This window comes from Watersipora subatra, chromosome 11 (assembly GCF_963576615.1).
Source record: "Watersipora subatra chromosome 11, tzWatSuba1.1, whole genome shotgun sequence".
Lineage (NCBI taxonomy): Eukaryota > Metazoa > Bryozoa > Gymnolaemata > Cheilostomatida > Watersiporidae > Watersipora > Watersipora subatra.
Genome location: NC_088718.1, coordinates 12445912 through 12473042, shown reverse-complemented (window position 1 = coordinate 12473042; position 27131 = coordinate 12445912). Strand labels below are relative to the sequence as shown.

The window sequence follows — 27131 nt, the reverse complement described above, 5'->3', positions numbered from 1 at the left end:
CTTTTAATTCGCTCTATCTTTTGATATAAAATAAAAAATCATTTCCATTCAAAGGTTTTAGCCGAAACTGGATAATATGAATATTATTAGTACTTGATGCTATCCGGCTAGCTTCAATCTCCTCATCTTCACCAGCCATGCGCCGCTGCTACCCGTGTATTTTAAAGAGGATATAATTTCGATTCGTTTTCATTTTGCACGGCGTAATAGCTCAAGAAACTCGCGTTAAGATTTCCTTTTAATTGCGCAACTCGTATGTCGGCGTTACGAGTTTACCTAAAAGCTAAAATAAATAACTAAACGAAACTCGACTCGACCTTTCGCCGCAAAATACGCATTCTCGTAATGTAAACTCGAGCGATCGTCTTCGATCGTGATGAAACAAAACCGTACTCGCGGATGCGTAAAAGTCTAAAAGGTAAATTGTGTCAAAAAGTTTTGAAACGAATTACAAACCGGAACGTGGAATCTACGTTACGACGGCAACTAAGTTCGGTGATGAGCGCGGGCCAGCGCGTAGCTAAGGTTGCTCCATCAGTTTTTATCTTTGCGGAATTATTTCTAGCGAAAAGCCTACTTTCGCGAAAGGTCATTTCCACGCGATTAGAATTATTTAAAAGGAAAATATTTACCGTAGTTTTCAAAATGCTGACGAAATAATCTAAAGCGCGTGAAGCGGCGGTAACGAGCCTGCAACCTTCGTACGAATCGGCGAAATCTTGACTGCTATGCGTTTAGCCAATGAGTGAACGAGTCGAATATTATCGAGCGCGAACAACCACGCCGTCGAAGTATGAGAGTACACACGACTCCTAATTTGCACAATATCAACGATTCGTTTGAGCCGGGAATATTCGTTACGCAATGGCAAAGTTTTAAGCTATGCGTTCGAAGTAACTCGATAGCTTTTCATAGCTAATGAGCGAGCTGGACGAATAACCGGCAGCGCGATTGACCGCTCTTTCAAATATTGAGAGAGCGAACGAATCCTAGTTTACATGGTACGCATGAATGTTTCGTTGCAGCGCGATTAACCGTTCTTTCAGATGTTAAGAGAGCAAACGAATCCTAATTTACACGTGTATATAGTAGACGTACTACGATTGTTTCGTTAGGAGTTGAAGCTACTCGCGCGGCGGTCGAACGCGAGCGTACTCGTTTGGAGGCTATTACACCATTTCTAAAGCATCGCTTTATTTGGTTCGACGTGAACATCTTTTTAACACACCTGTTCGCGTAAGTAAAAGCTTTCTATGTAGGGCTGTTTTCTTTCGAACTCGTAGATGAGAAGAACAAGCCAAAGAACGGCGCTTTCTACTCACCTGTCTTTACACGCGTAGACATTAGATAGCCGGTAAACTAATAAGATCTACGATAGCGCGTCACTTTATGTCGAGAAAAAGTAACAAACTTCCTTTAAAAGAGATTTCTTCGGATTAAAAGTGAGAATATGTTATTTTTATGTTGAGATCGGACGCTGCAACAGTTTTCATTATACACGAGTAGAGTACATCCTTCGACTACAAAAAGTGTCGCGCTTTAATTGATCACGCTTGCCAGAAGGGTTTTGACGCGGAAATGCAGCAGCAAAGTTATATATACTGTTACACACTACACGTACGTAGTACATAGTACATAGTAGATAGTATATGTATATATATATAACGCATACGTAGTACATGAACATGTACATGTACATGTACATGTAGATGAAGATAGCGCGAAGATCGCGATGAAGATAGCAAGATGTAAAAATAAATAAAAAGTCTACAGCACCCGGTATTCCTAGGCGGTCACCCATCCAAGTACTAACCGGGCTCGACGTTGCTTAGCTTCAGTGATCGGACGAGAACTGGCGTTTTCAACGTGATATGGCCGTAGACACTGATGCACTCTTCGAGACACGCTATTAACGCAGAGTTATAATAATGCTCACCAAGCCGTGACTATATTGTCCAATGGGCGTTCGCTGATTATTGCCACGTTTCTCATTAGCGTCTGTTGAAGCTTACTAAATGTCTACGGCCATATCACGTTGAAAACGCCAGTTCTCGTCCGATCACTGAAGCTAAGCAACGTCGAGCCCGGTTAGTACTTGGATGGGTGACCGCCTGGGAATACCGGGTGCTGTAGACCTTTAGTTTTTATCAAAATTATACTAATTTAGAATTTTCAAGCTTCTTTAATTCACTCTATCTCTTGATATAGAATAAAAAATCATTTCCGCTTGAAAGTCTTTTAATCCGCTCTATCTCTTGATGTAAAATAAAAAATCATTTCCGCTTAAAAGTCTTTTAATTCGCTCTATCTCTTGATGTAAAATAAAAAATCATTTCCATTTAAAAGTCTTTTAATTCGCTCTATCTCTTGATTTAAAACAAAAAATCATTTCCATTTAAAAGTCTTTTAAGTCGCTCTATCTTTTGATATAAAATAAAAAATCATTTCCATTTAAAAGTCTTTTAATTCGCTCTATCTTTTGATATAAAATAAAAAATCATTTCCATTTAAAAGTCTTTTAATTCGCTCTATCTTTTGATATAAAATAAAAAATCATTTCCATTCAAAGGTTTTAGCCGAAACTGGATAATATGAATATTATTAGTACTTGATGCTATCCGGCTAGCTTCAATCTCCTCATCTTCACCAGCCATGCGCCGCTGCTACCCGTGTATTTTAAAGAGGATATAATTTCGATTCGTTTTCATTTTGCGCGGCGTAATAGCTCAAGAAACTCGCGTTAAGATTTCCTTTTAATTGCGCAACTCGTATGTCGGCGTTACGAGTTTACCTAAAAGCTAAAATAAATAACTAAACGAAACTCGACTCGGCCTTTCGCCGCAAAATACGCATTCTCGTAATGTAAACTCGAGCGATCGTCTTCGATCGTGATGAAACAAAACCGTACTCGCGGATGCGTAAAAGTCTAAAAGGTAAATTGTGTCAAAAAGTTTCGAAACGAATTACAAACCGGAACGTGGAATCTACGTTACGACGGCATCTAAGTTCGGTGATGAGCGCGGGCCAGCGCGTAGCTAAGGTTGCTCCATCAGTTTTTATCTTTGCGGAATTATCTCTAGCGAAAAGCCTACTTTCGCGAAAGGTCATTTCCACGCGATTATAATTATTTCAAAGGAAAATATTTACCGTAGTTTTCAAAATGCTGACGAAATAATCTAAAGCGCGTGAAGCGGCGGTAACGAGCCTGCAACCTTCGTACGAATCGGCGAGATCTTGAACGCTATGCGTTTAGCCAATGAGTGAACGAGTCGAATATTATCGAGCGCGAACAACCACGCCGTCGAAGTATGAGAGTACACACGACTCCTAATTTGCACAATATCAACGATTCGTTTGAGCCGGGAATATTCGTTACGCAATGGCAAAGTTTTAAGCTATGCGTTCGAAGTAACTCGATAGCTTTTCATAGCTAATGAGCGAGCTGGACGAATAACCGGCAGCGCGATTGACCGCTCTTTCAAATATTGAGAGAGCGAACGAATCCTAGTTTACATGGTACGCATGAATGTTTCGTTGCAGCGCGATTAACCGTTCTTTCAGATGTTAAGAGAGCAAACGAATCCTAATTTACACGTGTATATAGTAGACGTACTACGATTGTTTCGTTAGGAGTTGAAGCTACTCGCGCGGCGGTCGAACGCGAGCGTACTCGTTTGGAGGCTATTACACCATTTCTAAAGCATCGCTTTATTTGGTTCGACGTGAACATCTTTTTAACACACCTGTTCACGTAAGTAAAAGCTTTCTATGTAGGGCTGTTTTCTTTCGAACTCGTAGATGAGAAGAACAAGCCAAAGAACGGCGCTTTCTACTCACCTGTCTTTACACGCGTAGACATTAGATAGCCGGTAAACTAATAAGATCTACGATAGCGCGTCACTTTATGTCGAGAAAAAGTAACAAACTTCCTTTAAAAGAGATTTCTTCGGATTAAAAGTGAGAATATGTTATTTTTATGTTGAGATCGGACGCTGCAACAGTTTTCGTTATACACGAGTAGAGTACATCCTTCGACTACAAAAAGTGTCGCGCTTTAATTGATCACGCTTGCCAGAAGGGTTTTGACGCGGAAATGCAGCAGCAAAGTTATATATACTGTTACACACTACACGTACGTAGTACATAGTACATAGTACATAGTATATGTATATATATATAACGCATACGTAGTACATGAACATGTACATGTACATGTACATGTAGATGAAGATAGCGCGAAGATCGCGATGAAGATAGCAAGATGTAAAAATAAATAAAAAGTCTACAGCACCCGGTATTCCTAGGCGGTCACCCATCCAAGTACTAACCGGGCTCGACGTTGCTTAGCTTCAGTGATCGGACGAGAACTGGCGTTTTCAACGTGATATGGCCGTAGACACTGATGCACTCTTCGAGACACGCTATTAACGCAGAGTTATAATAATGCTCACCAAGCCGTGACTATATTGTCCAATGGGCGTTCGCTGATTATTGCCACGTTTCTCATTAGCGTCTGTTGAAGCTTACTAAATGTCTACGGCCATATCACGTTGAAAACGCCAGTTCTCGTCCGATCACTGAAGCTAAGCAACGTCGAGCCCGGTTAGTACTTGGATGGGTGACCGCCTGGGAATACTGGGTGCTGTAGACCTTTAGTTTTTATCAAAATTATACTAATTTAGAATTTTCAAGCTTCTTTAATTCACTCTATCTCTTGATATAGAATAAAAAATCATTTCCGCTTGAAAGTCTTTTAATCCGCTCTATCTCTTGATGTAAAATAAAAAATCATTTCCGCTTGAAAGTCTTTTAATTCGCTCTATCTCTTGATGTAAAATAAAAAATCATTTCCATTTAAAAGTCTTTTAATTCGCTCTATCTCTTGATTTAAAACAAAAAATCATTTCCATTTAAAAGTCTTTTAAGTCGCTCTATCTTTTGATATAAAATAAAAAATCATTTCCATTTAAAAGTCTTTTAATTCGCTCTATCTTTTGATATAAAATAAAAAATCATTTCCATTTAAAAGTCTTTTAATTCGCTCTATCTTTTGATATAAAATAAAAAATCATTTCCATTCAAAGGTTTTAGCCGAAACTGGATAATATGAATATTATTAGTACTTGATGCTATCCGGCTAGCTTCAATCTCCTCATCTTCACCAGCCATGCGCCGCTGCTACCCGTGTATTTTAAAGAGGATATAATTTCGATTCGTTTTCATTTTGCGCGGCGTAATAGCTCAAGAAACTCGCGTTAAGATTTCCTTTTAATTGCGCAACTCGTATGTCGGCGTTACGAGTTTACCTAAAAGCTAAAATAAATAACTAAACGAAACTCGACTCGACCTTTCGCCGCAAAATACGCATTCTCGTAATGTAAACTCGAGCGATCGTCTTCGATCGTGATGAAACAAAACCGTACTCGCGGATGCGTAAAAGTCTAAAAGGTAAATTGTGTCAAAAAGTTTCGAAACGAATTACAAACCGGAACGTGGAATCTACGTTACGACGGCATCTAAGTTCGGTGATGAGCGCGGGCCAGCGCGTAGCTAAGGTTGCTCCATCAGTTTTTATCTTTGCGGAATTATCTCTAGCGAAAAGCCTACTTTCGCGTAAGGTCATTTCCACGCAATTATAATTATTTAAAAGGAAAATATTTACCGTAGTTTTCAAAATGCTGACGAAATAATCTAAAGCGCGTGAAGCGGCGGTAACGAGCCTGCAACCTTCGTACGAATCGGCGAGATCTTGAACGCTATGCGTTTAGCCAATGAGTGAACGAGTCGAATATTATCGAGCGCGAACAACCACGCCGTCGAAGTATGAGAGTACACACGACTCCTAATTTGCACAATATCAACGATTCGTTTGAGCCGGGAATATTCGTTACGCAATGGCAAAGTTTTAAGCTATGCGTTCGAAGTAACTCGATAGCTTTTCATAGCTAATGAGCGAGCTGGACGAATAACCGGCAGCGCGATTGACCGCTCTTTCAAATATTGAGAGAGCGAACGAATCCTAGTTTACATGGTACGCATAAATGTTTCGTTGCAGCGCGATTAACCGCTCTTTCAGATGTTAAGAGAGCAAACGAATCCTAATTTACACGTGTATATAGTAGACGTACTACGATTGTTTCGTTAGGAGTTGAAGCTACTCGCGCGGCGGTCGAACGCGAGCGTACTCGTTTGGAGGCTATTACACCATTTCTAAAGCATCGCTTTATTTGGTTCGACGTGAACATCTTTTTAACACACCTGTTCGTGTAAGTAAAAGCTTTCTATGTAGGGCTGTTTTCTTTCGAACTCGTAGATGAGAAGAACAAGCCAAAGAACGGCGCTTTCTACTCACCTGTCTTTACACGCGTAGACATTAGATAGCCGGTAAACTAATAAGATCTACGATAGCGCGTCACTTTATGTCGAGAAAAAGTAACAAACTTCCTTTAAAAGAGATTTCTTCGGATTAAAAGTGAGAATATGTTATTTTTATGTTGAGATCGGACGCTGCAACAGTTTTCGTTATACACGAGTAGAGTACATCCTTCGACTACAAAAAGTGTCGCGCTTTAATTGATCACGCTTGCCAGAAGGGTTTTGACGCGGAAATGCAGCAGCAAAGTTATATATACTGTTACACACTACACGTACGTAGTACATAGTACATAGTACATAGTATATGTATATATATATAACGCATACGTAGTACATGTTCATGTACATGAACATGTACATGTACATGTACATGTACATGTAGATGAAGATAGCGCGAAGATCGCGATGAAGATAGCAAGATGTAAAAATAAATAAAAAGTCTACAGCACCCGGTATTCCCAGGCGGTCACCCATCCAAGTACTAACCGGGCTCGACGTTGCTTAGCTTCAGTGATCGGACGAGAACTGGCGTTTTCAACGTGATATGGCCGTAGACACTGATGAGCTCTTCGAGACACGCTATTAACGCAGAGTTATAATAATGCTCACCAAGCCGTGACTATATTGTCCAATGGGCGTTCGCTGATTATTGCCACGTTTCTCATTAGCGTCTGTTGAAGCTTACTAAATGTCTACGGCCATATCACGTTGAAAACGCCAGTTCTCGTCCGATCACTGAAGCTAAGCAACGTCGAGCCCGGTTAGTACTTGGATGGGTGACCGCCTGGGAATACCGGGTGCTGTAGACCTTTAGTTTTTATCAAAATTATACTAATTTAGAATTTTCAAGCTTCTTTAATTCACTCTATCTCTTGATATAGAATAAAAAATCATTTCCGCTTAAAAGTCTTTTAATTCGCTCTATCTCTTGATGTAAAATAAAAAATCATTTCCGCTTGAAAGTCTTTTAATTCGCTCTATCTCTTGATGTAAAATAAAAAATCATTTCCATTTAAAAGTCTTTTAATTCGCTCTATCTCTTGATTTAAAACAAAAAATCATTTCCATTTAAAAGTCTTTTAATTCGCTCTATCTTTTGATATAAAATAAAAAATCATTTCCATTTAAAAGTCTTTTAATTCGCTCTATCTTTTGATATAAAATAAAAAATCATTTCCATTTAAAAGTCTTTTAATTCGCTCTATCTTTTGATATAAAATAAAAAATCATTTCCATTCAAAGGTTTTAGCCGAAACTGGATAATATGAATATTATTAGTACTTGATGCTATCCGGCTAGCTTCAATCTCCTCATCTTCACCAGCCATGCGCCGCTGCTACCCGTGTATTTTAAAGAGGATATAATTTCGATTCGTTTTCATTTTGCACGGCGTAATAGCTCAAGAAACTCGCGTTAAGATTTCCTTTTAATTGCGCAACTCGTATGTCGGCGTTACGAGTTTACCTAAAAGCTAAAATAAATAACTAAACGAAACTCGACTCGACCTTTCGCCGCAAAATACGCATTCTCGTAATGTAAACTCGAGCGATCGTCTTCGATCGTGATGAAACAAAACCGTACTCGCGGATGCGTAAAAGTCTAAAAGGTAAATTGTGTCAAAAAGTTTTGAAACGAATTACAAACCGGAACGTGGAATCTACGTTACGACGGCAACTAAGTTCGGTGATGAGCGCGGGCCAGCGCGTAGCTAAGGTTGCTCCATCAGTTTTTATCTTTGCGGAATTATTTCTAGCGAAAAGCCTACTTTCGCGAAAGGTCATTTCCACGCGATTAGAATTATTTAAAAGGAAAATATTTACCGTAGTTTTCAAAATGCTGACGAAATAATCTAAAGCGCGTGAAGCGGCGGTAACGAGCCTGCAACCTTCGTACGAATCGGCGAAATCTTGACTGCTATGCGTTTAGCCAATGAGTGAACGAGTCGAATATTATCGAGCGCGAACAACCACGCCGTCGAAGTATGAGAGTACACACGACTCCTAATTTGCACAATATCAACGATTCGTTTGAGCCGGGAATATTCGTTACGCAATGGCAAAGTTTTAAGCTATGCGTTCGAAGTAACTCGATAGCTTTTCATAGCTAATGAGCGAGCTGGACGAATAACCGGCAGCGCGATTGACCGCTCTTTCAAATATTGAGAGAGCGAACGAATCCTAGTTTACATGGTACGCATGAATGTTTCGTTGCAGCGCGATTAACCGTTCTTTCAGATGTTAAGAGAGCAAACGAATCCTAATTTACACGTGTATATAGTAGACGTACTACGATTGTTTCGTTAGGAGTTGAAGCTACTCGCGCGGCGGTCGAACGCGAGCGTACTCGTTTGGAGGCTATTACACCATTTCTAAAGCATCGCTTTATTTGGTTCGACGTGAACATCTTTTTAACACACCTGTTCGCGTAAGTAAAAGCTTTCTATGTAGGGCTGTTTTCTTTCGAACTCGTAGATGAGAAGAACAAGCCAAAGAACGGCGCTTTCTACTCACCTGTCTTTACACGCGTAGACATTAGATAGCCGGTAAACTAATAAGATCTACGATAGCGCGTCACTTTATGTCGAGAAAAAGTAACAAACTTCCTTTAAAAGAGATTTCTTCGGATTAAAAGTGAGAATATGTTATTTTTATGTTGAGATCGGACGCTGCAACAGTTTTCATTATACACGAGTAGAGTACATCCTTCGACTACAAAAAGTGTCGCGCTTTAATTGATCACGCTTGCCAGAAGGGTTTTGACGCGGAAATGCAGCAGCAAAGTTATATATACTGTTACACACTACACGTACGTAGTACATAGTACATAGTACATAGTATATGTATATATATATAACGCATACGTAGTACATGAACATGTACATGTACATGTACATGTAGATGAAGATAGCGCGAAGATCGCGATGAAGATAGCAAGATGTAAAAATAAATAAAAAGTCTACAGCACCCGGTATTCCTAGGCGGTCACCCATCCAAGTACTAACCGGGCTCGACGTTGCTTAGCTTCAGTGATCGGACGAGAACTGGCGTTTTCAACGTGATATGGCCGTAGACACTGATGCACTCTTCGAGACACGCTATTAACGCAGAGTTATAATAATGCTCACCAAGCCGTGACTATATTGTCCAATGGGCGTTCGCTGATTATTGCCACGTTTCTCATTAGCGTCTGTTGAAGCTTACTAAATGTCTACGGCCATATCACGTTGAAAACGCCAGTTCTCGTCCGATCACTGAAGCTAAGCAACGTCGAGCCCGGTTAGTACTTGGATGGGTGACCGCCTGGGAATACCGGGTGCTGTAGACCTTTAGTTTTTATCAAAATTATACTAATTTAGAATTTTCAAGCTTCTTTAATTCACTCTATCTCTTGATATAGAATAAAAAATCATTTCCGCTTGAAAGTCTTTTAATCCGCTCTATCTCTTGATGTAAAATAAAAAATCATTTCCGCTTAAAAGTCTTTTAATTCGCTCTATCTCTTGATGTAAAATAAAAAATCATTTCCATTTAAAAGTCTTTTAATTCGCTCTATCTCTTGATTTAAAACAAAAAATCATTTCCATTTAAAAGTCTTTTAAGTCGCTCTATCTTTTGATATAAAATAAAAAATCATTTCCATTTAAAAGTCTTTTAATTCGCTCTATCTTTTGATATAAAATAAAAAATCATTTCCATTTAAAAGTCTTTTAATTCGCTCTATCTTTTGATATAAAATAAAAAATCATTTCCATTCAAAGGTTTTAGCCGAAACTGGATAATATGAATATTATTAGTACTTGATGCTATCCGGCTAGCTTCAATCTCCTCATCTTCACCAGCCATGCGCCGCTGCTACCCGTGTATTTTAAAGAGGATATAATTTCGATTCGTTTTCATTTTGCGCGGCGTAATAGCTCAAGAAACTCGCGTTAAGATTTCCTTTTAATTGCGCAACTCGTATGTCGGCGTTACGAGTTTACCTAAAAGCTAAAATAAATAACTAAACGAAACTCGACTCGGCCTTTCGCCGCAAAATACGCATTCTCGTAATGTAAACTCGAGCGATCGTCTTCGATCGTGATGAAACAAAACCGTACTCGCGGATGCGTAAAAGTCTAAAAGGTAAATTGTGTCAAAAAGTTTCGAAACGAATTACAAACCGGAACGTGGAATCTACGTTACGACGGCATCTAAGTTCGGTGATGAGCGCGGGCCAGCGCGTAGCTAAGGTTGCTCCATCAGTTTTTATCTTTGCGGAATTATCTCTAGCGAAAAGCCTACTTTCGCGAAAGGTCATTTCCACGCGATTATAATTATTTCAAAGGAAAATATTTACCGTAGTTTTCAAAATGCTGACGAAATAATCTAAAGCGCGTGAAGCGGCGGTAACGAGCCTGCAACCTTCGTACGAATCGGCGAGATCTTGAACGCTATGCGTTTAGCCAATGAGTGAACGAGTCGAATATTATCGAGCGCGAACAACCACGCCGTCGAAGTATGAGAGTACACACGACTCCTAATTTGCACAATATCAACGATTCGTTTGAGCCGGGAATATTCGTTACGCAATGGCAAAGTTTTAAGCTATGCGTTCGAAGTAACTCGATAGCTTTTCATAGCTAATGAGCGAGCTGGACGAATAACCGGCAGCGCGATTGACCGCTCTTTCAAATATTGAGAGAGCGAACGAATCCTAGTTTACATGGTACGCATGAATGTTTCGTTGCAGCGCGATTAACCGTTCTTTCAGATGTTAAGAGAGCAAACGAATCCTAATTTACACGTGTATATAGTAGACGTACTACGATTGTTTCGTTAGGAGTTGAAGCTACTCGCGCGGCGGTCGAACGCGAGCGTACTCGTTTGGAGGCTATTACACCATTTCTAAAGCATCGCTTTATTTGGTTCGACGTGAACATCTTTTTAACACACCTGTTCGCGTAAGTAAAAGCTTTCTATGTAGGGCTGTTTTCTTTCGAACTCGTAGATGAGAAGAACAAGCCAAAGAACGGCGCTTTCTACTCACCTGTCTTTACACGCGTAGACATTAGATAGCCGGTAAACTAATAAGATCTACGATAGCGCGTCACTTTATGTCGAGAAAAAGTAACAAACTTCCTTTAAAAGAGATTTCTTCGGATTAAAAGTGAGAATATGTTATTTTTATGTTGAGATCGGACGCTGCAACAGTTTTCGTTATACACGAGTAGAGTACATCCTTCGACTACAAAAAGTGTCGCGCTTTAATTGATCACGCTTGCCAGAAGGGTTTTGACGCGGAAATGCAGCAGCAAAGTTATATATACTGTTACACACTACACGTACGTAGTACATAGTACATAGTACATAGTATATGTATATATATATAACGCATACGTAGTACATGAACATGTACATGTACATGTACATGTAGATGAAGATAGCGCGAAGATCGCGATGAAGATAGCAAGATGTAAAAATAAATAAAAAGTCTACAGCACCCGGTATTCCTAGGCGGTCACCCATCCAAGTACTAACCGGGCTCGACGTTGCTTAGCTTCAGTGATCGGACGAGAACTGGCGTTTTCAACGTGATATGGCCGCAGACACTGATGCACTCTTCGAGACACGCTATTAACGCAGAGTTATAATAATGCTCACCAAGCCGTGACTATATTGTCCAATGGGCGTTCGCTGATTATTGCCACGTTTCTCATTAGCGTCTGTTGAAGCTTACTAAATGTCTACGGCCATATCACGTTGAAAACGCCAGTTCTCGTCCGATCACTGAAGCTAAGCAACGTCGAGCCCGGTTAGTACTTGGATGGGTGACCGCCTGGGAATACTGGGTGCTGTAGACCTTTAGTTTTTATCAAAATTATACTAATTTAGAATTTTCAAGCTTCTTTAATTCACTCTATCTCTTGATATAGAATAAAAAATCATTTCCGCTTGAAAGTCTTTTAATCCGCTCTATCTCTTGATGTAAAATAAAAAATCATTTCCGCTTGAAAGTCTTTTAATTCGCTCTATCTCTTGATGTAAAATAAAAAATCATTTCCATTTAAAAGTCTTTTAATTCGCTCTATCTCTTGATTTAAAACAAAAAATCATTTCCATTTAAAAGTCTTTTAAGTCGCTCTATCTTTTGATATAAAATAAAAAATCATTTCCATTTAAAAGTCTTTTAATTCGCTCTATCTTTTGATATAAAATAAAAAATCATTTCCATTTAAAAGTCTTTTAATTCGCTCTATCTTTTGATATAAAATAAAAAATCATTTCCATTCAAAGGTTTTAGCCGAAACTGGATAATATGAATATTATTAGTACTTGATGCTATCCGGCTAGCTTCAATCTCCTCATCTTCACCAGCCATGCGCCGCTGCTACCCGTGTATTTTAAAGAGGATATAATTTCGATTCGTTTTCATTTTGCGCGGCGTAATAGCTCAAGAAACTCGCGTTAAGATTTCCTTTTAATTGCGCAACTCGTATGTCGGCGTTACGAGTTTACCTAAAAGCTAAAATAAATAACTAAACGAAACTCGACTCGACCTTTCGCCGCAAAATACGCATTCTCGTAATGTAAACTCGAGCGATCGTCTTCGATCGTGATGAAACAAAACCGTACTCGCGGATGCGTAAAAGTCTAAAAGGTAAATTGTGTCAAAAAGTTTCGAAACGAATTACAAACCGGAACGTGGAATCTACGTTACGACGGCATCTAAGTTCGGTGATGAGCGCGGGCCAGCGCGTAGCTAAGGTTGCTCCATCAGTTTTTATCTTTGCGGAATTATCTCTAGCGAAAAGCCTACTTTCGCGTAAGGTCATTTCCACGCAATTATAATTATTTAAAAGGAAAATATTTACCGTAGTTTTCAAAATGCTGACAAAATAATCTAAAGCGCGTGAAGCGGCGGTAACGAGCCTGCAACCTTCGTACGAATCGGCGAGATCTTGAACGCTATGCGTTTAGCCAATGAGTGAACGAGTCGAATATTATCGAGCGCGAACAACCACGCCGTCGAAGTATGAGAGTACACACGACTCCTAATTTGCACAATATCAACGATTCGTTTGAGCCGGGAATATTCGTTACGCAATGGCAAAGTTTTAAGCTATGCGTTCGAAGTAACTCGATAGCTTTTCATAGCTAATGAGCGAGCTGGACGAATAACCGGCAGCGCGATTGACCGCTCTTTCAAATATTGAGAGAGCGAACGAATCCTAGTTTACATGGTACGCATAAATGTTTCGTTGCAGCGCGATTAACCGCTCTTTCAGATGTTAAGAGAGCAAACGAATCCTAATTTACACGTGTATATAGTAGACGTACTACGATTGTTTCGTTAGGAGTTGAAGCTACTCGCGCGGCGGTCGAACGCGAGCGTACTCGTTTGGAGGCTATTACACCATTTCTAAAGCATCGCTTTATTTGGTTCGACGTGAACATCTTTTTAACACACCTGTTCGTGTAAGTAAAAGCTTTCTATGTAGGGCTGTTTTCTTTCGAACTCGTAGATGAGAAGAACAAGCCAAAGAACGGCGCTTTCTACTCACCTGTCTTTACACGCGTAGACATTAGATAGCCGGTAAACTAATAAGATCTACGATAGCGCGTCACTTTATGTCGAGAAAAAGTAACAAACTTCCTTTAAAAGAGATTTCTTCGGATTAAAAGTGAGAATATGTTATTTTTATGTTGAGATCGGACGCTGCAACAGTTTTCGTTATACACGAGTAGAGTACATCCTTCGACTACAAAAAGTGTCGCGCTTTAATTGATCACGCTTGCCAGAAGGGTTTTGACGCGGAAATGCAGCAGCAAAGTTATATATACTGTTACACACTACACGTACGTAGTACATAGTACATAGTACATAGTATATGTATATATATATAACGCATACGTAGTACATGTTCATGTACATGAACATGTACATGTACATGTACATGTACATGTAGATGAAGATAGCGCGAAGATCGCGATGAAGATAGCAAGATGTAAAAATAAATAAAAAGTCTACAGCACCCGGTATTCCCAGGCGGTCACCCATCCAAGTACTAACCGGGCTCGACGTTGCTTAGCTTCAGTGATCGGACGAGAACTGGCGTTTTCAACGTGATATGGCCGTAGACACTGATGAGCTCTTCGAGACACGCTATTAACGCAGAGTTATAATAATGCTCACCAAGCCGTGACTATATTGTCCAATGGGCGTTCGCTGATTATTGCCACGTTTCTCATTAGCGTCTGTTGAAGCTTACTAAATGTCTACGGCCATATCACGTTGAAAACGCCAGTTCTCGTCCGATCACTGAAGCTAAGCAACGTCGAGCCCGGTTAGTACTTGGATGGGTGACCGCCTGGGAATACCGGGTGCTGTAGACCTTTAGTTTTTATCAAAATTATACTAATTTAGAATTTTCAAGCTTCTTTAATTCACTCTATCTCTTGATATAGAATAAAAAATCATTTCCGCTTGAAAGTCTTTTAATCCGCTCTATCTCTTGATGTAAAATAAAAAATCATTTCCGCTTAAAAGTCTTTTAATTCGCTCTATCTCTTGATGTAAAATAAAAAATCATTTCCATTTAAAAGTCTTTTAATTCGCTCTATCTCTTGATTTAAAACAAAAAATCATTTCCATTTAAAAGTCTTTTAAGTCGCTCTATCTTTTGATATAAAATAAAAAATCATTTCCATTTAAAAGTCTTTTAATTCGCTCTATCTTTTGATATAAAATAAAAAATCATTTCCATTTAAAAGTCTTTTAATTCGCTCTATCTTTTGATATAAAATAAAAAATCATTTCCATTCAAAGGTTTTAGCCGAAACTGGATAATATGAATATTATTAGTACTTGATGCTATCCGGCTAGCTTCAATCTCCTCATCTTCACCAGCCATGCGCCGCTGCTACCCGTGTATTTTAAAGAGGATATAATTTCGATTCGTTTTCATTTTGCGCGGCGTAATAGCTCAAGAAACTCGCGTTAAGATTTCCTTTTAATTGCGCAACTCGTATGTCGGCGTTACGAGTTTACCTAAAAGCTAAAATAAATAACTAAACGAAACTCGACTCGGCCTTTCGCCGCAAAATACGCATTCTCGTAATGTAAACTCGAGCGATCGTTTTCGATCGTGATGAAACAAAACCGTACTCGCGGATGCGTAAAAGTCTAAAAGGTAAATTGTGTCAAAAAGTTTCGAAACGAATTACAAACCGGAACGTGGAATCTACGTTACGACGGCATCTAAGTTCGGTGATGAGCGCGGGCCAGCGCGTAGCTAAGGTTGCTCCATCAGTTTTTATCTTTGCGGAATTATCTCTAGCGAAAAGCCTACTTTCGCGTAAGGTCATTTCCACGCAATTATAATTATTTAAAAGGAAAATATTTACCGTAGTTTTCAAAATGCTGACGAAATAATCTAAAGCGCGTGAAGCGGCGGTAACGAGCCTGCAACCTTCGTACGAATCGGCGAGATCTTGAACGCTATGCGTTTAGCCAATGAGTGAACGAGTCGAATATTATCGAGCGCGAACAACCACGCCGTCGAAGTATGAGAGTACACACGACTCCTAATTTGCACAATATCAACGATTCGTTTGAGCCGGGAATATTCGTTACGCAATGGCAAAGTTTTAAGCTATGCGCTCGAAGTAACTCGATAGCTTTTCATAGCTAATGAGCGAGCTGGACGAATAACCGGCAGCGCGATTGACCGCTCTTTCAAATATTGAGAGAGCGAACGAATCCTAGTTTACATGGTACGCATAAATGTTTCGTTGCAGCGCGATTAACCGCTCTTTCAGATGTTAAGAGAGCAAACGAATCCTAATTTACACGTGTATATAGTAGACGTACTACGATTGTTTCGTTAGGAGTTGAAGCTACTCGCGCGGCGGTCGAACGCGAGCGTACTCGTTTGGAGGCTATTACACCATTTCTAAAGCATCGCTTTATTTGGTTCGACGTGAACATCTTTTTAACACACCTGTTCGCGTAAGTAAAAGCTTTCTATGTAGGGCTGTTTTCTTTCGAACTCGTAGATGAGAAGAACAAGCCAAAGAACGGCGCTTACTACTCACCTGTCTTTACACGCGTAGACATTAGATAGCCGGTAAACTAATAAGATCTACGATAGCGCGTCACTTTATGTCGAGAAAAAGTAACAAACTTCCTTTAAAAGAGATTTCTTTGGATTAAAAGTGAGAATATGTTATTTTTATGTTGAGATCGGACGCTGCAACAGTTTTCGTTATACACGAGTAGAGTACATCCTTCGACTACAAAAAGTGTCGCGCTTTAATTGATCACGCTTGCCAGAAGGGTTTTGACGCGGAAATGCAGCAGCAAAGTTATATATACTGTTACACACTACACGTACGTAGTACATAGTACATAGTACATAGTATATGTATATATATATAACGCATACGTAGTACATGAACATGTACATGTACATGTAGATGAAGATAGCGCGAAGATCGCGATGAAGATAGCAAGATGTAAAAATAAATAAAAAGTCTACAGCACCCGGTATTCCTAGGCGGTCACCCATCCAAGTACTAACCGGGCTCGACGTTGCTTAGCTTCAGTGATCAGACGAGAACTGGCGTTTTCAACGTGATATGGCCGTAGACACTGATGCACTCTTCGAGACACGCTATTAACGCAGAGTTATAATAATGCTCACCAAGCCGTGACTATATTGTCCAATGGGCGTTCGCTGATTATTGCCACGTTTCTCATTAGCGTCTGTTGAAGCTTACTAAATGTCTACGGCCATATCACGTTGAAAACGCCAGTTCTCGTCCGATCACTGAAGCTAAGCAACGTCGAGCCCGGTTAGTACTTGGATGGGTGACCGCCTGGGAATACTGGGTGCTGTAGACCTTTAGTTTTTATCAAAATTATACTAATTTAGAATTTTCAAGCTTCTTTAATTCACTCTATCTCTTGATATAGAATAAAAAATCATTTCCGCTTGAAAGTCTTTTAATCCGCTCTATCTCTTGATGTAAAATAAAAAATCATTTCCGCTTGAAAGTCTTTTAATTCGCTCTATCTCTTGATGTAAAATAAAAAATCATTTCCATTTAAAAGTCTTTTAATTCGCTCTATCTCTTGATTTAAAACAAAAAATCATTTCCATTTAAAAGTCTTTTAAGTCGCTCTATCTTTTGATATAAAATAAAAAATCATTTCCATTTAAAAGTCTTTTAATTCGCTCTATCTTTTGATATAAAATAAAAAATCATTTCCATTTAAAAGTCTTTTAATTCGCTCTATCTTTTGATATAAAATAAAAAATCATTTCCATTCAAAGGTTTTAGCCGAAACTGGATAATATGAATATTATTAGTACTTGATGCTATCCGGCTAGCTTCAATCTCCTCATCTTCACCAGCCATGCGCCGCTGCTACCCGTGTATTTTAAAGAGGATATAATTTCGATTCGTTTTCATTTTGCGCGGCGTAATAGCTCAAGAAACTCGCGTTAAGATTTCCTTTTAATTGCACAACTCGTATGTCGGCGTTACGAGTTTACCTAAAAGCTAAAATAAATAACTAAACGAAACTCGACTCGACCTTTCGCCGCAAAATACGCATTCTCGTAATGTAAACTCGAGCGATCGTCTTCGATCGTGATGAAACAAAACCGTACTCGCGGATGCGTAAAAGTCTAAAAGGTAAATTGTGTCAAAAAGTTTCGAAACGAATTACAAACCGGAACGTGGAATCTACGTTACGACGGCATCTAAGTTCGGTGATGAGCGCGGGCCAGCGCGTAGCTAAGGTTGCTCCATCAGTTTTTATCTTTGCGGAATTATCTCTAGCGAAAAGCCTACTTTCGCGTAAGGTCATTTCCACGCAATTATAATTATTTAAAAGGAAAATATTTACCGTAGTTTTCAAAATGCTGACGAAATAATCTAAAGCGCGTGAAGCGGCGGTAACGAGCCTGCAACCTTCGTACGAATCGGCGAGATCTTGAACGCTATGCGTTTAGCCAATGAGTGAACGAGTCGAATATTATCGAGCGCGAACAACCACGCCGTCGAAGTATGAGAGTACACACGACTCCTAATTTGCACAATATCAACGATTCGTTTGAGCCGGGAATATTCGTTACGCAATGGCAAAGTTTTAAGCTATGCGTTCGAAGTAACTCGATAGCTTTTCATAGCTAATGAGCGAGCTGGACGAATAACCGGCAGCGCGATTGACCGCTCTTTCAAATATTGAGAGAGCGAACGAATCCTAGTTTACATGGTACGCATAAATGTTTCGTTGCAGCGCGATTAACCGCTCTTTCAGATGTTAAGAGAGCAAACGAATCCTAATTTACACGTGTATATAGTAGACGTACTACGATTGTTTCGTTAGGAGTTGAAGCTACTCGCGCGGCGGTCGAACGCGAGCGTACTCGTTTGGAGGCTATTACACCATTTCTAAAGCATCGCTTTATTTGGTTCGACGTGAACATCTTTTTAACACACCTGTTCGTGTAAGTAAAAGCTTTCTATGTAGGGCTGTTTTCTTTCGAACTCGTAGATGAGAAGAACAAGCCAAAGAACGGCGCTTTCTACTCACCTGTCTTTACACGCGTAGACATTAGATAGCCGGTAAACTAATAAGATCTACGATAGCGCGTCACTTTATGTCGAGAAAAAGTAACAAACTTCCTTTAAAAGAGATTTCTTCGGATTAAAAGTGAGAATATGTTATTTTTATGTTGAGATCGGACGCTGCAACAGTTTTCGTTATACACGAGTAGAGTACATCCTTCGACTACAAAAAGTGTCGCGCTTTAATTGATCACGCTTGCCAGAAGGGTTTTGACGCGGAAATGCAGCAGCAAAGTTATATATACTGTTACACACTACACGTACGTAGTACATAGTACATAGTACATAGTATATGTATATATATATAACGCATACGTAGTACATGTTCATGTACATGAACATGTACATGTACATGTACATGTACATGTAGATGAAGATAGCGCGAAGATCGCGATGAAGATAGCAAGATGTAAAAATAAATAAAAAGTCTACAGCACCCGGTATTCCCAGGCGGTCACCCATCCAAGTACTAACCGGGCTCGACGTTGCTTAGCTTCAGTGATCGGACGAGAACTGGCGTTTTCAACGTGATATGGCCGTAGACACTGATGAGCTCTTCGAGACACGCTATTAACGCAGAGTTATAATAATGCTCACCAAGCCGTGACTATATTGTCCAATGGGCGTTCGCTGATTATTGCCACGTTTCTCATTAGCGTCTGTTGAAGCTTACTAAATGTCTACGGCCATATCACGTTGAAAACGCCAGTTCTCGTCCGATCACTGAAGCTAAGCAACGTCGAGCCCGGTTAGTACTTGGATGGGTGACCGCCTGGGAATACCGGGTGCTGTAGACCTTTAGTTTTTATCAAAATTATACTAATTTAGAATTTTCAAGCTTCTTTAATTCACTCTATCTCTTGATATAGAATAAAAAATCATTTCCGCTTGAAAGTCTTTTAATCCGCTCTATCTCTTGATGTAAAATAAAAAATCATTTCCGCTTAAAAGTCTTTTAATTCGCTCTATCTCTTGATGTAAAATAAAAAATCATTTCCATTTAAAAGTCTTTTAATTCGCTCTATCTCTTGATTTAAAACAAAAAATCATTTCCATTTAAAAGTCTTTTAAGTCGCTCTATCTTTTGATATAAAATAAAAAATCATTTCCATTTAAAAGTCTTTTAATTCGCTCTATCTTTTGATATAAAATAAAAAATCATTTCCATTTAAAAGTCTTTTAATTCGCTCTATCTTTTGATATAAAATAAAAAATCATTTCCATTCAAAGGTTTTAGCCGAAACTGGATAATATGAATATTATTAGTACTTGATGCTATCCGGCTAGCTTCAATCTCCTCATCTTCACCAGCCATGCGCCGCTGCTACCCGTGTATTTTAAAGAGGATATAATTTCGATTCGTTTTCATTTTGCGCGGCGTAATAGCTCAAGAAACTCGCGTTAAGATTTCCTTTTAATTGCGCAACTCGTATGTCGGCGTTACGAGTTTACCTAAAAGCTAAAATAAATAACTAAACGAAACTCGACTCGGCCTTTCGCCGCAAAATACGCATTCTCGTAATGTAAACTCGAGCGATCGTTTTCGATCGTGATGAAACAAAACCGTACTCGCGGATGCGTAAAAGTCTAAAAGGTAAATTGTGTCAAAAAGTTTCGAAACGAATTACAAACCGGAACGTGGAATCTACGTTACGACGGCATCTAAGTTCGGTGATGAGCGCGGGCCAGCGCGTAGCTAAGGTTGCTCCATCAGTTTTTATCTTTGCGGAATTATCTCTAGCGAAAAGCCTACTTTCGCGTAAGGTCATTTCCACGCAATTATAATTATTTAAAAGGAAAATATTTACCGTAGTTTTCAAAATGCTGACGAAATAATCTAAAGCGCGTGAAGCGGCGGTAACGAGCCTGCAACCTTCGTACGAATCGGCGAGATCTTGAACGCTATGCGTTTAGCCAATGAGTGAACGAGTCGAATATTATCGAGCGCGAACAACCACGCCGTCGAAGTATGAGAGTACACACGACTCCTAATTTGCACAATATCAACGATTCGTTTGAGCCGGGAATATTCGTTACGCAATGGCAAAGTTTTAAGCTATGCGCTCGAAGTAACTCGATAGCTTTTCATAGCTAATGAGCGAGCTGGACGAATAACCGGCAGCGCGATTGACCGCTCTTTCAAATATTGAGAGAGCGAACGAATCCTAGTTTACATGGTACGCATAAATGTTTCGTTGCAGCGCGATTAACCGCTCTTTCAGATGTTAAGAGAGCAAACGAATCCTAATTTACACGTGTATATAGTAGACGTACTACGATTGTTTCGTTAGGAGTTGAAGCTACTCGCGCGGCGGTCGAACGCGAGCGTACTCGTTTGGAGGCTATTACACCATTTCTAAAGCATCGCTTTATTTGGTTCGACGTGAACATCTTTTTAACACACCTGTTCGCGTAAGTAAAAGCTTTCTATGTAGGGCTGTTTTCTTTCGAACTCGTAGATGAGAAGAACAAGCCAAAGAACGGCGCTTACTACTCACCTGTCTTTACACGCGTAGACATTAGATAGCCGGTAAACTAATAAGATCTACGATAGCGCGTCACTTTATGTCGAGAAAAAGTAACAAACTTCCTTTAAAAGAGATTTCTTCGGATTAAAAGTGAGAATATGTTATTTTTATGTTGAGATCGGACGCTGCAACAGTTTTCGTTATACACGAGTAGAGTACATCCTTCGACTACAAAAAGTGTCGCGCTTTAATTGATCACGCTTGCCAGAAGGGTTTTGACGCGGAAATGCAGCAGCAAAGTTATATATACTGTTACACACTACACGTACGTAGTACATAGTACATAGTACATAGTATATGTATATATATATAACGCATACGTAGTACATGAACATGTACATGTACATGTACATGTAGATGAAGATAGCGCGAAGATCGCGATGAAGATAGCAAGATGTAAAAATAAATAAAAAGTCTACAGCACCCGGTATTCCTAGGCGGTCACCCATCCAAGTACTAACCGGGCTCGACGTTGCTTAGCTTCAGTGATCAGACGAGAACTGGCGTTTTCAACGTGATATGGCCGTAGACACTGATGCACTCTTCGAGACACGCTATTAACGCAGAGTTATAATAATGCTCACCAAGCCGTGACTATATTGTCCAATGGGCGTTCGCTGATTATTGCCACGTTTCTCATTAGCGTCTGTTGAAGCTTACTAAATGTCTACGGCCATATCACGTTGAAAACGCCAGTTCTCGTCCGATCACTGAAGCTAAGCAACGTCGAGCCCGGTTAGTACTTGGATGGGTGACCGCCTGGGAATACTGGGTGCTGTAGACCTTTAGTTTTTATCAAAATTATACTAATTTAGAATTTTCAAGCTTCTTTAATTCACTCTATCTCTTGATATAGAATAAAAAATCATTTCCGCTTGAAAGTCTTTTAATCCGCTCTATCTCTTGATGTAAAATAAAAAATCATTTCCGCTTGAAAGTCTTTTAATTCGCTCTATCTCTTGATGTAAAATAAAAAATCATTTCCATTTAAAAGTCTTTTAATTCGCTCTATCTCTTGATTTAAAACAAAAAATCATTTCCATTTAAAAGTCTTTTAAGTCGCTCTATCTTTTGATATAAAATAAAAAATCATTTCCATTTAAAAGTCTTTTAATTCGCTCTATCTTTTGATATAAAATAAAAAATCATTTCCATTTAAAAGTCTTTTAATTCGCTCTATCTTTTGATATAAAATAAAAAATCATTTCCATTCAAAGGTTTTAGCCGAAACTGGATAATATGAATATTATTAGTACTTGATGCTATCCGGCTAGCTTCAATCTCCTCATCTTCACCAGCCATGCGCCGCTGCTACCCGTGTATTTTAAAGAGGATATAATTTCGATTCGTTTTCATTTTGCGCGGCGTAATAGCTCAAGAAACTCGCGTTAAGATTTCCTTTTAATTGCGCAACTCGTATGTCGGCGTTACGAGTTTACCTAAAAGCTAAAATAAATAACTAAACGAAACTCGACTCGGCCTTTCGCCGCAAAATACGCATTCTCGTAATGTAAACTCGAGCGATCGTCTTCGATCGTGATGAAACAAAACCGTACTCGCGGATGCGTAAAAGTCTAAAAGGTAAATTGTGTCAAAAAGTTTCGAAACGAATTACAAACCGGAACGTGGAATCTACGTTACGACGGCATCTAAGTTCGGTGATGAGCGCGGGCCAGCGCGTAGCTAAGGTTGCTCCATCAGTTTTTATCTTTGCGGAATTATCTCTAGCGAAAAGCCTACTTTCGCGTAAGGTCATTTCCACGCAATTATAATTATTTAAAAGGAAAATATTTACCGTAGTTTTCAAAATGCTGACGAAATAATCTAAAGCGCGTGAAGCGGCGGTAACGAGCCTGCAACCTTCGTACGAATCGGCGAGATCTTGAACGCTATGCGTTTAGCCAATGAGTGAACGAGTCGAATATTATCGAGCGCGAACAACCACGCCGTCGAAGTATGAGAGTACACACGACTCCTAATTTGCACAATATCAACGATTCGTTTGAGCCGGGAATATTCGTTACGCAATGGCAAAGTTTTAAGCTATGCGTTCGAAGTAACTCGATAGCTTTTCATAGCTAATGAGCGAGCTGGACGAATAACCGGCAGCGCGATTGACCGCTCTTTCAAATATTGAGAGAGCGAACGAATCCTAGTTTACATGGTACGCATAAATGTTTCGTTGCAGCGCGATTAACCGCTCTTTCAGATGTTAAGAGAGCAAACGAATCCTAATTTACACGTGTATATAGTAGACGTACTACGATTGTTTCGTTAGGAGTTGAAGCTACTCGCGCGGCGGTCGAACGCGAGCGTACTCGTTTGGAGGCTATTACACCATTTCTAAAGCATCGCTTTATTTGGTTCGACGTGAACATCTTTTTAACACACCTGTTCGTGTAAGTAAAAGCTTTCTATGTAGGGCTGTTTTCTTTCGAACTCGTAGATGAGAAGAACAAGCCAAAGAACGGCGCTTTCTACTCACCTGTCTTTACACGCGTAGACATTAGATAGCCGGTAAACTAATAAGATCTACGATAGCGCGTCACTTTATGTCGAGAAAAAGTAACAAACTTCCTTTAAAAGAGATTTCTTCGGATTAAAAGTGAGAATATGTTATTTTTATGTTGAGATCGGACGCTGCAACAGTTTTCGTTATACACGAGTAGAGTACATCCTTCGACTACAAAAAGTGTCGCGCTTTAATTGATCACGCTTGCCAGAAGGGTTTTGACGCGGAAATGCAGCAGCAAAGTTATATATACTGTTACACACTACACGTACGTAGTACATAGTACATAGTACATAGTATATGTATATATATATAACGCATACGTAGTACATGTTCATGTACATGAACATGTACATGTACATGTACATGTAGATGAAGATAGCGCGAAGATCGCGATGAAGATAGCAAGATGTAAAAATAAATAAAAAGTCTACAGCACCCGGTATTCCCAGGCGGTCACCCATCCAAGTACTAACCGGGCTCGACGTTGCTTAGCTTCAGTGATCGGACGAGAACTGGCGTTTTCAACGTGATATGGCCGTAGACACTGATGAGCTCTTCGAGACACGCTATTAACGCAGAGTTATAATAATGCTCACCAAGCCGTGACTATATTGTCCAATGGGCGTTCGCTGATTATTGCCACGTTTCTCATTAGCGTCTGTTGAAGCTTACTAAATGTCTACGGCCATATCACGTTGAAAACGCCAGTTCTCGTCCGATCACTGAAGCTAAGCAACGTCGAGCCCGGTTAGTACTTGGATGGGTGACCGCCTGGGAATACCGGGTGCTGTAGACCTTTAGTTTTTATCAAAATTATACTAATTTAGAATTTTCAAGCTTCTTTAATTCACTCTATCTCTTGATATAGAATAAAAAATCATTTCCGCTTGAAAGTCTTTTAATCCGCTCTATCTCTTGATGTAAAATAAAAAATCATTTCCGCTTAAAAGTCTTTTAATTCGCTCTATCTCTTGATGTAAAATAAAAAATCATTTCCATTTAAAAGTCTTTTAATTCGCTCTATCTCTTGATTTAAAACAAAAAATCATTTCCATTTAAAAGTCTTTTAAGTCGCTCTATCTTTTGATATAAAATAAAAAATCATTTCCATTTAAAAGTCTTTTAATTCGCTCTATCTTTTGATATAAAATAAAAAATCATTTCCATTTAAAAGTCTTTTAATTCGCTCTATCTTTTGATATAAAATAAAAAATCATTTCCATTCAAAGGTTTTAGCCGAAACTGGATAATATGAATATTATTAGTACTTGATGCTATCCGGCTAGCTTCAATCTCCTCATCTTCACCAGCCATGCGCCGCTGCTACCCGTGTATTTTAAAGAGGATATAATTTCGATTCGTTTTCATTTTGCGCGGCGTAATAGCTCAAGAAACTCGCGTTAAGATTTCCTTTTAATTGCGCAACTCGTATGTCGGCGTTACGAGTTTACCTAAAAGCTAAAATAAATAACTAAACGAAACTCGACTCGGCCTTTCGCCGCAAAATACGCATTCTCGTAATGTAAACTCGAGCGATCGTTTTCGATCGTGATGAAACAAAACCGTACTCGCGGATGCGTAAAAGTCTAAAAGGTAAATTGTGTCAAAAAGTTTCGAAACGAATTACAAACCGGAACGTGGAATCTACGTTACGACGGCATCTAAGTTCGGTGATGAGCGCGGGCCAGCGCGTAGCTAAGGTTGCTCCATCAGTTTTTATCTTTGCGGAATTATCTCTAGCGAAAAGCCTACTTTCGCGTAAGGTCATTTCCACGCAATTATAATTATTTAAAAGGAAAATATTTACCGTAGTTTTCAAAATGCTGACGAAATAATCTAAAGCGCGTGAAGCGGCGGTAACGAGCCTGCAACCTTCGTACGAATCGGCGAGATCTTGAACGCTATGCGTTTAGCCAATGAGTGAACGAGTCGAATATTATCGAGCGCGAACAACCACGCCGTCGAAGTATGAGAGTACACACGACTCCTAATTTGCACAATATCAACGATTCGTTTGAGCCGGGAATATTCGTTACGCAATGGCAAAGTTTTAAGCTATGCGTTCGAAGTAACTCGATAGCTTTTCATAGCTAATGAGCGAGCTGGACGAATAACCGGCAGCGCGATTGACCGCTCTTTCAAATATTGAGAGAGCGAACGAATCCTAGTTTACATGGTACGCATAAATGTTTCGTTGCAGCGCGATTAACCGCTCTTTCAGATGTTAAGAGAGCAAACGAATCCTAATTTACACGTGTATATAGTAGACGTACTACGATTGTTTCGTTAGGAGTTGAAGCTACTCGCGCGGCGGTCGAACGCGAGCGTACTCGTTTGGAGGCTATTACACCATTTCTAAAGCATCGCTTTATTTGGTTCGACGTGAACATCTTTTTAACACACCTGTTCGCGTAAGTAAAAGCTTTCTATGTAGGGCTGTTTTCTTTCGAACTCGTAGATGAGAAGAACAAGCCAAAGAACGGCGCTTTCTACTCACCTGTCTTTACACGCGTAGACATTAGATAGCCGGTAAACTAATAAGATCTACGATAGCGCGTCACTTTATGTCGAGAAAAAGTAACAAACTTCCTTTAAAAGAGATTTCTTCGGATTAAAAGTGAGAATATGTTATTTTTATGTTGAGATCGGACGCTGCAACAGTTTTCGTTATACACGAGTAGAGTACATCCTTCGACTACAAAAAGTGTCGCGCTTTAATTGATCACGCTTGCCAGAAGGGTTTTGACGCGGAAATGCAGCAGCAAAGTTATATATACTGTTACACACTACACGTACGTAGTACATAGTACATAGTACATAGTATATGTATATATATATAACGCATACGTAGTACATGTTCATGTATATGAACATGTACATGTACATGTACATGTACATGTAGATGAAGATAGCGCGAAGATCGCGATGAAGATAGCAAGATGTAAAAATAAATAAAAAGTCTACAGCACCCGGTATTCCTAGGCGGTCACCCATCCAAGTACTAACCGGGCTCGACGTTGCTTAGCTTCAGTGATCGGACGAGAACTGGCGTTTTCAACGTGATATGGCCGTAGACACTGATGCACTCTTCGAGAC

General features: G+C 39.6%; 21 non-coding genes across 21 annotated transcripts; 10 read left to right on the top strand and 11 right to left on the bottom strand.

The window, feature by feature from the left end:
* Positions 1-1764: 1764 nt before the first annotated feature.
* LOC137409139 (5S ribosomal RNA) lies at positions 1765-1883 on the bottom strand. Its single transcript, XR_010980380.1, has one exon. It is a non-coding gene; the product is annotated as a 5S ribosomal RNA (ribosomal RNA).
* A 134-nt stretch (positions 1884-2017) lies between these two features.
* Positions 2018-2136, top strand: LOC137409303 (5S ribosomal RNA). The gene has a single exon (XR_010980530.1). It is a non-coding gene; the product is annotated as a 5S ribosomal RNA (ribosomal RNA).
* A 2143-nt stretch (positions 2137-4279) lies between these two features.
* LOC137409138 (5S ribosomal RNA) lies at positions 4280-4398 on the bottom strand. The gene has a single exon (XR_010980379.1). It is a non-coding gene; the product is annotated as a 5S ribosomal RNA (ribosomal RNA).
* Positions 4399-4532: 134 nt separating this feature from the next.
* LOC137409130 (5S ribosomal RNA) lies at positions 4533-4651 on the top strand. Its single transcript, XR_010980371.1, has one exon. It is a non-coding gene; the product is annotated as a 5S ribosomal RNA (ribosomal RNA).
* A 2161-nt stretch (positions 4652-6812) lies between these two features.
* Positions 6813-6931, bottom strand: LOC137409662 (5S ribosomal RNA). The gene has a single exon (XR_010980872.1). It is a non-coding gene; the product is annotated as a 5S ribosomal RNA (ribosomal RNA).
* A 134-nt stretch (positions 6932-7065) lies between these two features.
* On the top strand, positions 7066-7184 carry LOC137409302 (5S ribosomal RNA). Its single transcript, XR_010980529.1, has one exon. It is a non-coding gene; the product is annotated as a 5S ribosomal RNA (ribosomal RNA).
* Positions 7185-9327: 2143 nt separating this feature from the next.
* On the bottom strand, positions 9328-9446 carry LOC137409137 (5S ribosomal RNA). The gene has a single exon (XR_010980378.1). It is a non-coding gene; the product is annotated as a 5S ribosomal RNA (ribosomal RNA).
* A 134-nt stretch (positions 9447-9580) lies between these two features.
* LOC137409301 (5S ribosomal RNA) lies at positions 9581-9699 on the top strand. Its single transcript, XR_010980528.1, has one exon. It is a non-coding gene; the product is annotated as a 5S ribosomal RNA (ribosomal RNA).
* Positions 9700-11842: 2143 nt separating this feature from the next.
* On the bottom strand, positions 11843-11961 carry LOC137409182 (5S ribosomal RNA). Its single transcript, XR_010980420.1, has one exon. It is a non-coding gene; the product is annotated as a 5S ribosomal RNA (ribosomal RNA).
* A 134-nt stretch (positions 11962-12095) lies between these two features.
* On the top strand, positions 12096-12214 carry LOC137409129 (5S ribosomal RNA). Its single transcript, XR_010980370.1, has one exon. It is a non-coding gene; the product is annotated as a 5S ribosomal RNA (ribosomal RNA).
* A 2161-nt stretch (positions 12215-14375) lies between these two features.
* On the bottom strand, positions 14376-14494 carry LOC137409661 (5S ribosomal RNA). Its single transcript, XR_010980871.1, has one exon. It is a non-coding gene; the product is annotated as a 5S ribosomal RNA (ribosomal RNA).
* Positions 14495-14628: 134 nt separating this feature from the next.
* On the top strand, positions 14629-14747 carry LOC137409300 (5S ribosomal RNA). Its single transcript, XR_010980527.1, has one exon. It is a non-coding gene; the product is annotated as a 5S ribosomal RNA (ribosomal RNA).
* A 2137-nt stretch (positions 14748-16884) lies between these two features.
* On the bottom strand, positions 16885-17003 carry LOC137409149 (5S ribosomal RNA). The gene has a single exon (XR_010980389.1). It is a non-coding gene; the product is annotated as a 5S ribosomal RNA (ribosomal RNA).
* Positions 17004-17137: 134 nt separating this feature from the next.
* LOC137409128 (5S ribosomal RNA) lies at positions 17138-17256 on the top strand. Its single transcript, XR_010980369.1, has one exon. It is a non-coding gene; the product is annotated as a 5S ribosomal RNA (ribosomal RNA).
* A 2161-nt stretch (positions 17257-19417) lies between these two features.
* LOC137409660 (5S ribosomal RNA) lies at positions 19418-19536 on the bottom strand. Its single transcript, XR_010980870.1, has one exon. It is a non-coding gene; the product is annotated as a 5S ribosomal RNA (ribosomal RNA).
* A 134-nt stretch (positions 19537-19670) lies between these two features.
* LOC137409299 (5S ribosomal RNA) lies at positions 19671-19789 on the top strand. The gene has a single exon (XR_010980526.1). It is a non-coding gene; the product is annotated as a 5S ribosomal RNA (ribosomal RNA).
* A 2143-nt stretch (positions 19790-21932) lies between these two features.
* Positions 21933-22051, bottom strand: LOC137409148 (5S ribosomal RNA). The gene has a single exon (XR_010980388.1). It is a non-coding gene; the product is annotated as a 5S ribosomal RNA (ribosomal RNA).
* A 134-nt stretch (positions 22052-22185) lies between these two features.
* On the top strand, positions 22186-22304 carry LOC137409127 (5S ribosomal RNA). The gene has a single exon (XR_010980368.1). It is a non-coding gene; the product is annotated as a 5S ribosomal RNA (ribosomal RNA).
* Positions 22305-24459: 2155 nt separating this feature from the next.
* LOC137409658 (5S ribosomal RNA) lies at positions 24460-24578 on the bottom strand. The gene has a single exon (XR_010980868.1). It is a non-coding gene; the product is annotated as a 5S ribosomal RNA (ribosomal RNA).
* A 134-nt stretch (positions 24579-24712) lies between these two features.
* LOC137409298 (5S ribosomal RNA) lies at positions 24713-24831 on the top strand. The gene has a single exon (XR_010980525.1). It is a non-coding gene; the product is annotated as a 5S ribosomal RNA (ribosomal RNA).
* Positions 24832-26992: 2161 nt separating this feature from the next.
* LOC137409136 (5S ribosomal RNA) lies at positions 26993-27111 on the bottom strand. The gene has a single exon (XR_010980377.1). It is a non-coding gene; the product is annotated as a 5S ribosomal RNA (ribosomal RNA).
* Between the last annotated feature and the right edge of the window lie 20 nt (positions 27112-27131).